The sequence below is a fragment of the Petaurus breviceps genome, unplaced genomic scaffold, assembly GCF_028583685.1.
Source record: "Petaurus breviceps papuanus isolate PSGF00001 unplaced genomic scaffold, PetGlider_PUasm1.0 98, whole genome shotgun sequence".
Classification (NCBI taxonomy): domain Eukaryota; kingdom Metazoa; phylum Chordata; class Mammalia; order Diprotodontia; family Petauridae; genus Petaurus; species Petaurus breviceps.
In genome coordinates, this window is record NW_027187460.1 from 25085317 (window position 1) to 25095144 (window position 9828).

The 9828-nt window shown below is 38.3% G+C and overlaps 1 pseudogene; it reads right to left on the bottom strand.

Annotated features, from left to right (window-relative positions):
- Positions 1–8433: 8433 nt before the first annotated feature.
- On the bottom strand, positions 8434–9434 carry LOC138156035 (L-lactate dehydrogenase A chain pseudogene; annotated as a pseudogene).
- Positions 9435–9828: the final 394 nt, after the last annotated feature.

Genomic DNA, 9828 nt, shown 5'->3' on the forward strand with positions numbered 1-9828 from the left:
AGACTACCACCCAGGGTTCTATAACCCCGGTTGAACTAAATTAAAGCCCAGGGTCCCAATCTATGCTATAAATAGTTTGGTGTATATGGGAATTTTCTGTCTTTGACCTCTTTGGGAGATATGCCTAGCTGTGGAACCTCTAGATCTAGGAGTATGGGTATTTTAGTGTCTTTAAAAAATCATAATGCCTGGGGCGGCTAGGTGGTGCCCCAGTAAAGCGTGGGCTCCGGAGTCAGGAGGACCCGAGTTCAGTTCTGGCCTCAGACACTTAACACCCACAAGAAAAAACTAACCGTGTAACCTTGGGCAAGTTACTTAACCCCAATTGCCCTCCAAAAGGCAAAAAAAAAAATCATAATGCCAAATTATATTTTTAGAATGGTTGGACCAATTTTCAGCTCCAGCAACAGTCTTAGAGTGCCAGTCATTTCATGTCCCTGACAAAATGGACAAATCTTGTCTTTTGTCATTTTTGCTGGATTTTGTTTCATGGTAAAACTCTCATTGAATTCTGTGTTTCAGCTAAACTGAGCTACTAGCTGCTTCCTGAGCCCAACATTCTATCTCTCATTGCCATGTATTGGCACAAACTTTCCTCCATGCCTGGAATGCACTTGCTCCTCATGTCACTCCTTCAGAATCTTCATAGTGCTTTGACTCAGCCTAGGTACCATCCCCTCTGTGAAGCACTTTTTAATCCTCCCAGTTGGTAGTGCTCTCCCCCTTTTTAATTTTCTGAGCTCTACATTTATTTGTTTACATGGTCTATGTCTCCTGCAAAATGAGTGTAAACTACTTGATGGTGGGAATTAGGTCCCTATATTCCTAGATCCTAACAGTGCTATCTATCTATCTATCTATCTATCTATCTATCTATCTATCTATCTATCTATCTATCTATCTATCTATCTATCTAATCTCAACAGTCTTTGTTCAGTCTTAAGCTTTTTTTTTTTTTTAAAGCAATTGGGGTTAAGTAACTTGCTCAAGGTTACACGGCCAGTTATTTCTGGGTGTGGTGCTAAGTATCTGAGCCCAGATTCGATCCTAGGTCTTCCCAACTCTGGGGCCATTGCTCTTACTCACTGTGCTACCTGGCTGCCCCCAGTCTTAAGCTTTAATAGACTTTTGGGGCACCCTGCATTTTAGGCATTGATAAAAGCTAGCTGAATTGATTTGAATTGTTAGCACAGAAGTGCATGATAAAATTTGGGGTTAGAAGTGGCATTAGAGATCTGTAGAGTCCTGCATGCTTGTTTTATAAAGAAATTGAGATCGACTAAGTGGTCCAAAAGTTGGTAAGTAGCAGCTACCCTTAGAACCTGAGCCTACTGAATCCCAAACCAGTGCTCCCCGCACCAGCCCAACCCCAAGGGGTTCCACCTTCTTCTGTTCAATTAATGCAATCACAGAAGGTCCAGACACTTGGATTCAGTCAATTAGTGATTAAGTCCTTAGTTTAATCTGAGAGGATAAATAGTGTTTTGGCAATTGGACTGAGGCAGATATTCTTGTGATTATTATATCCTTAGGTCTATGCACAGAAAGATCAGTGGTGGAAGATTTCCAGTTTGGAAGACTCCAATATATGTGAAGGATCCAAACCTCTAAGAGGGAAGAACCACTTTTGGGGTAGGAGAGAGGGTTTATTTGTTTTCCCGACACTTAATTGATTCTCTATCCAATGTGCCATGTTGCTTCTCTCAAAACACAATTATTAAGTATCTACTATAACACAGTGTCAGACACTGTGTTAGGTGCTGGAGACATGAAGACAAAAACCAAAAAGACCCCGTTTTCAAGGAATTTACATTCTACTGGGGAATGTCTGTTTTTGGCACTATGCCTATCTTCAGTTTTGGTATACCTTACTGTGGTAGATACCCATTGACTCATGTTGCATCATGTCCTTCCATTTCAAGGCAAGATTCTGATAGACTAATTTATCCTAAGTCTATTTCTCTCAGTCTAAAATCAATCCCAAGTTTCCATTTTTACATTCATTACCGCAACTTGGGCTCTCTTTACCTCTCAGAATATTATAATATTCTGTCTAATAGTTGTGCCATCAGGCCTTTCCCTCTTCAGTACATTGTTAAAACCATCTCCACTGTGTATCTTTAAATATATTTATACATTACTGACAAATAAGTGAAGGACTGTCATAGGTGTGGATATTGGGTAACCTACAGGGGAAGGTATTCTCTTCCTCCCTCTTCAATTTCCCTAGACCACTTTTCCTGGATCCTTTTTCTGTCCTTATCATAATTTATCCTGTTTTATACTTATTTGTATACATGTTGTATCCCTCTAATGAAAGTATAAGTTCACTGTGGACAGGTACTGTGTAAATTTCCATCTTTTTGTCTTTAGCACAAAGCACAGTGCCTTAAAGGAGAAGCTTGGTATATTGTTCATGCTGTTTCCACCGATAAAGCACTGTTTCATTCTTATCTTTGTATGTTTTAAAAGGGATTTGTATTTAGTCATGGGTTGGAGTAGATAACTTCTAACATCGTTTCCTATTTACGTATTCTACTGTAAGTTCCTTGTGAGTAGGAATGGTTTTTATTCTTTGCATTTGTCTCTCCAGCACCTAGCGGAATACCTTTGTACACAGTAAGTCTTTAATTAGTACTTATTGACTGATTGATTTCATCTTGAGCTTCAACCATTGCAAGCCTTCAATGCCATCTATCTGAGTGAAATAGAACAAGATTGCTTATGGGGGCACTATGGTTATGACATGAAAAGGGCTATTGTTAGATTGGCTACCCATGCTGTGAATAGACACAGCACAAGAGATGAAAGGTTGGACACTTTTCTACCCACTGTGTTATGTAAGTTGCTCAAAGAGAGCCTCAAAAAATAATTTTGCAGCCAAAGCCAGTGATGGAAGAGGCACCACCTAAGCATTGTCCCATGGGTATGGGGAGGGCAGAATTTGGGTGCAGACTCCTCTGAGATATACTTCTTTCTAGGCATCAGGCCCTGAGGCTTTCAGACTACCCGGGTGAAGTTGCAGTATCAGGAAGCAGTGTACAACCAAGGTCAGAGACAGAGGACATAGGATTAGTAGAATTAATCTCAGAACAGAAATTTTAATCTGGATACTAGGCATAGGTCAAGTCAGGAACACAAAAATGCTGATTAACGTTTCTATCAGTGACTTCAATAGGCACAGATGGCATGCTTATTAAATTCGACACAAACTTGGAAAAGGCAGGGGTTATGTTTCTTCTGCTTTCTATGATCCAAACCCATACTGCCTCAGACAATGCCAGGCTCTGAAAGGACAGTCAGGCAAGATCCAAATAAACCTATGTCAGTAGTTCTCAAACTGTGGTTTGTGGACTCTGAGATCTTTTCATGGGGTCGGTGAGGTCAAAATTATTTTTATAATAATACTAATATGTCATTTACCTATTAAAATATCCTTCCCTTTTCCAGCTATATCTGTGTGAGGCCATATTTTCTTTGAATACTTTGACCAAAACAACATTTGCAGCAGATTGAATGTAGAAGCAGTTATGACAATCCAGCTACCATCTATTAAGCTAGACATTAAAGAGAGCTGCAAAAATATGTAAATGTCACCCTTCTCAGTAATTTTTTCTTAATTTGAAAAATAACTATTTTTTCATTAAATATTATTTATATTAACATGTAGTAGGCTTGTTATTATTTTAAGTTAATTAATAAATACACATTTTAAAATTTTATTAGATTTAATTTCAAATATAGTAAATATTGCTACATATTATCCTTATAAACAAAAGTTCCTTGGGGTTCATAATATTTTTTAAGAAAGTAAAGAAGACCAAAAAGTTTGTGACCAGATGATCTAGAGAAGATAGATAAGAAAATAAAGAAAACCAGAAAGTTTGAGATAGATATATTAGACAATTGATCAAATCTAAGGAGGTGAAATTTAATAGATAATAAGTGTAAAATTCTACATGATTAAAAAATTCAATTTTACAGGTAGTATGGGATAGGTAACTCATGGTATAACATCTCAAACTTAGGCTGTGTTAAGAGAGGCAAATCATCAAGACTGTGGGCATTGATAGTCTTCCTGTATTTTTCCCCAGTCAGACCACATCTGGAGTATTTTTTTCCAGTGCTGGGATTCACTTTTTAGGAAGAACATCGATGATCAAAAGTGTGCAATAGAGAGAACAACCAGAGGGAAAGAACTGGAGACCATGGCATGTGAGAGGGCTGGTTGGAGGAATTGGTTTGTTTAACCTGGAAAAGAAGATGCAGGGCAGATACGATAGCTATCTTCAAGAATTTGAAGCACTTGTTGAAGGCAGAGGAGTTGGGAAAGATTGGGAAAGAGAGGGTGTAGGGCCACATGTTAGATGTAGGTGTAGATACACAGCTCTATGAATCATATTTATAGAGTCGATAATTGAATCTATGGAAGTTGATGAGATCACCAAGTGAGAAAGAGGAAAAAGAGAAGAGGGCCCAGGTCAAAGAGTTACAGGTTGGTGGGCTTGTTAGTGGGAAGCAGAATTAGTCCATTAGGCAGGAAGTATTTATTAAGCACCGATGTCAGGCAATGTACTAAATGCTGGGGATGCAAAGAAACAGAAGACAGTCTGTTTTCAAGGAACTCCCAGTTTTGTGGAGGAGACAATATTCAAAAGACTATGCACAAATAAGCTATATACAAAATAAATGGGAAATAATCAACAGAGGGAAGGCCCTAGAATTAAGAGGAATTGGGAAAAGTTTTCTGTACAAGATGGAATTTTAGTTGGGACCTAAAGAAATCCAGGGAAGCCAGGAGGCAGAAATGAGTAGGGAGAACATTCTAGGCATGAAGAAGAGGCAGAGAAAAGACCCAGAGCTGAGAGATAGAGTGTCTTGTTTGTGCAACAAGCAAGGAGGAGGCCAGTGTCACCTTATGGACCTGAAGCCGAGTAAAGTGTAAGAAGCCTGAGAGGGGAAAAGGGCCAGGTTGAAAAGGGCTTTAAATGCCAGACAGAGCGTTTTATCTGTGGTCTGAAAGTAATAAGGAGCTATTGGATGTTTATTGAATGAAGTAGGGTGACAGGGTCAGACCCGTGCTTTGGGAAAATCACTTTGGCCATTGAATAAAAGATGGGTTGTAGTGAGGAGAGACTTGAGGCAAGGAAAATCACCAGCAGGCTATTGCAACCATACAAATGTGAAGTGACAATGGTGTACAGGGTGGTAGAGGCATAAATAGGGATAAGGGAACATTTACAAGAGGTATTGTGAAAGTCTAAATGACACAATTTACTAATTGATATATGAGGTGTAAGGAGTTGAAAATGAAATGAAGGTTTGAGTCTGGGTAATTGAGAGGATGGTAGTGGCTTTCGTGGTGATAGGGAAGGTTGGAGGGGAAATACGAGTTCTGGTTTTTTACATCCAATTTGAAATGACTAACAGGCAGTTGCAGCAAGAGGAGTTGGGAAAGGTTGGGAAAGAGAGGGTATAGGGCTAAATGCATGGTTCTATGAATCATATGCATAAAGATGATAATTGAATCTATGGAAGTTGAGGAGATCACCAAGTGAGATAGAAGAAAAAGAGAAGAGGGCCCAGGACTAAGAGTTACAGTTTGGTGGGCATGACATGAATGAAGATACTTTAAAGGATACTGAGAAGGAATAGAAGAGTAGGTAGAAGGAGAACCAAGAGAAAGCAATATTACAAAATACTAGGGAGGAGAGAATAGTTGGAGAAGGTGATCAAGGACTTCCAATGATGAAAAGAGGCCAACTAGGATGAAGATTGAGAAAAGGCCATTAGACATTTAAGAGGTCATTATTAACTTTGGAATAAGCAATTTCAGTTGAGTAATGAGGTCAAAAACCAAATTGTAAAGGGTTAAAAATCAAGTGAAAGGACAGAAAGTGGAGGCACCAGTTGTAGGTGGCTTTTTAAATGGAATTTACTGAGAAGGGGAGAAGAGATATTAGATGAGAGCAAGATGATTCCAGGTTTTCTTTTAAGACTGGGTGGATATGAACTTGTTTTCAGTAGTAGGGAGAGAACCAGTAGATGGAGAAAGATTGGAGATTAGACAGTGAGTGGGAATGGTAGTGAAGGTAATCTGATGGAGAGGATGGGATCAAAGGTGAGTGCAAATGGGTTGGCCTTGGCAAGAAACAAGGTTACTGCTTCTTTTTTATATATTTAAAAATCTTTTAATATGCAATGTGACTCCCTTTCTCTATACTTACATATTTCGTATGATTGGGCATAGAATTCAAATTCTTTCATTCTTCATCATGATACTATACTAGCACATGGAATGTTAAGTATACCTTTGATGATCAATCCATTTTTCCAAGTCTAGTCTTGATTAGAATGCACAATACTTTAAAAAAATTATACGGTATATGTCTTAGTAATATAAAGTTTTGAAAATACAAATAGTATCCACTCTAAATGCTGTACATGTACATTACTTTTTTTCAATAAATAGCCCCCCCCCCCCACCCCATTCATTACCAATGAAAGCAATGTCTACAGCATTTCTATTCCCATAAAGGAAGTGCATTAAATTTTTTTAAAATAGTAAGATGATGCAATGTATTTCCACCATTTCTATTTTGCAGTATTTTTGAGTGCTTGGGTTTTAATTCAGAGCCCACAACCTCACAACAATAGGTTAATTTAAATTAGTGGGGCCATCTCTTTAGTAGAGACAGGAATGAAGGAAGAGATAGTAAAGGAAGATGTCTGAATGAAGTTGGATGGAGAGGAGAAGGGGGAACTCTGACCAAATGACCTCAGTGTTTTTTGGTGAAGTATTGCTTTGGTGAAGCAAGGTCCTTAGCAAAGTGGGGCATGGTAGGTAGAGGGTATTGTGGAAGTTTGAAGACAGATGAGGAGCTTTGAAATAGTCATTATGGTGACTAGAATGTCAAACTGATTGGAGGATTAGTGGAAGCATTGCCTTTCAACTTCTTAATCTTAAAGAAGAGGAAACTGAGGCACAGAGAGTTTAAGTGACTTGTCTAGAGTCACACATATAGTAAGAACCAGAGGTGGGATTCAGAAGCAGGTTTTCAGATTCCAACATCTAATGCTCTTTCTCAGAAGAATATATTTTACAGGGGATGTATGCAAAAGTAGTCATATCTGTTTCCTTTCTGTTACTTTCATGTCAATTTAAACACTTGATGCATAGCATGTCATAGATTCTTTGATATCCTCTAGGCTATCCTCTAGGACATGACCTATGTCTATTTTGGGTTTTACAATACCACCTGAGAGCCCCTTGTACAATGCTAGGTTCCATATACAGTCTCAATAGCATGGATAAGGCTATATTTTGGAGTGAATCCCTACCAGAAATCAGATGTGAGTTTCAGGACATCATGTGATTATCAATCAATCAAAACATTTTCCTACTACTTTTCAGGGTGTGTTTGCTTTTTAGTGGTAGGTATGGATAGTAAAATACCAATTTTCATCCATCCATCTCTCTCTCTCTCTCTCTCTCTCTCTCTCTCTCTATATATATATATATATATATATATATATGAATATACATAGATCAATATAGCAGACCCATTAGGTGCAGTGAAATCTGCTACACATTCTGGGAGATATAAAGGTAAATGTGACATGATCCCTGTCCTCAAGGAGTCCATAGTCTAATAAGAGATAACATACCATATATAATGTAACGAAGCTCTATGAATAATCATGGAAAGGAGTGATCACTTTTACTGGAGGGGATCAGGAAAGCCTTCATGATTTTTTTTTTAAATTATTTGAATGGAACCTTGAAGAATGGATGGACTATTTAAATTTAAAATTGATATCTTTTTTTACATCATCTTTATTTTCTTTTTTTTCAGTTATTTGTCATTTATTCAGTATTGAGGTTTAGTATAACACTTGAGGAAATGGTTGCTTTATTTTACACATACAGATCTTTCTATATAATATGGAAATTTACAATTATATATATATATAACAAAATCAGGTCCTCTGGAAAGGTGATACATGGGGCCATGATGTAGAGCCCTAATGGAGGGGAACACAAAGGTAATCAATGCATTAATAAAGAATTACTACTGTATGGTGTTTTGTATCCAGGAGTGTCATCTTCTGGACCTACAGGAACCTGTAGCATCTACATACACTGCAGGTAGTTCATATACCTATAGGGCACTGGCTCTGCTTGTCTCCACTGAGACTATACAAGTCATATCCAGCATCATATGCAAAGAACAACAGGCTTTAACAAATAGTAGTCACACTGTACTATTCCCCATTTCTAACTTTAGGAAGAGACTAGAGTATGTTTACAGGTTTTACATTTCTAGTGTTCAATCACTAATCAGAGGAAGGATTTGATGTATTTGAAAAGGACATCATACATAATCCCTTAACCATGGTCACTTTTTCTTGATGGCAGCACATTAAAAGGTTTTAAATTTGCAGCTCCTTCTGGATTCTCCCAAGGAGGATCTTCTTTAAATGGCTCTCCCCCTCTGGATTCAGGTTTACTTTTACCACATATGAAATGCCATTCTGCCCCAAGATACATGGGACACTAAGGACAATATCCTCATTAATGCCATACAGGCCCTTAATCATGGTGGAAATTGGATGTACTCTCCTAAGATTGTTCATAATGCTTTCTGCCAGATCTGCCACAGACAAGCCAATGGCCCAGGAAGTGTAACCTGTCATTCAGCTTGATCACCTCATAAGCACTTTCAACAACTTGTTTATGAACATCTTTCCAATTGTCTGAATTAGCATCAGTTCCCAAAGGAGGATAAAGATTCTTCAGAGACACACTGACAACATTCATACCACTCCACACAGGAACACTGGAGTCTCCATGTTCCCCAAGGACCCATCCATAACAGCCTGAAGAATGGACACCAAGTCTCTCTCCATTAGGTAATGGAAATGGGCAAAATCCAGATTGCAACCACTTCCCATAACATGGCTTTTAGGAAAGCCACTTAGCTTCCAGGCCACATATGTCAAAATATCCACTGGATTGGAAACAATAAGTAACTTAAAATTAGGACTGTATTTATCAATTTTGGGAATGATAAATTTAAAGATATTCATATTACTCTGGACCAAATGAAGACAACTTTCTCCCTCCTGTTGATGTGCCCCAGCCATCATAATGACCAGTTTTCAGTTTGTAGTCACACTGTGGTCTTTGCCAGAAACAATCTTTGGCGTTTTGAGGAAAAGGCTGCCACGTTGGAGATCCATCATCTCTCCCTTTAGTTTGTCTTTTATTACATCAACTAGGGCAAGTTCATCAACCAAATCCTTTAAGATACTGGTGGCACTTGCCATGCCAACTGCACCAACCCCAACAACAGTGATCTTGTTCTGGGGAACCTGGTGTTCCTTTAGGACATTCACAATCAGCTGATCCTTAACAGTAGATGCCTTTTTGGGGGATAATGAGGTTGCTGGTCAGTCTTCGAAAATTCTGTTAGATGTGTGACTGCTACTCCTAGACTCGCTCCCATCACCTTTATTTTAAAATATATCCCTCCCCATTTCTATCCAGTAAAAAATAATTTAAAAAAAATTTAAGATTCATTTTTTTAAAATAAATTTTGAGTTCCACATTTTTTTCCTCCTTCCCAACAGGGGCAAGTAACTTGCACAGGGTCCACAGCTAGTAAGTAAGAGGACAGATTTGAAATTATTAAAATGAGTCTTCCGAACTCCAAACCCACTGCTCTCTCTACTGTACCACCTAGCTGCTGTTTTTTTTCCTGCTTTCCGAGGGTTAGTACTCTTTTGTGCTTACTATGTGTCATTGTATGCTAATCATTATTTATT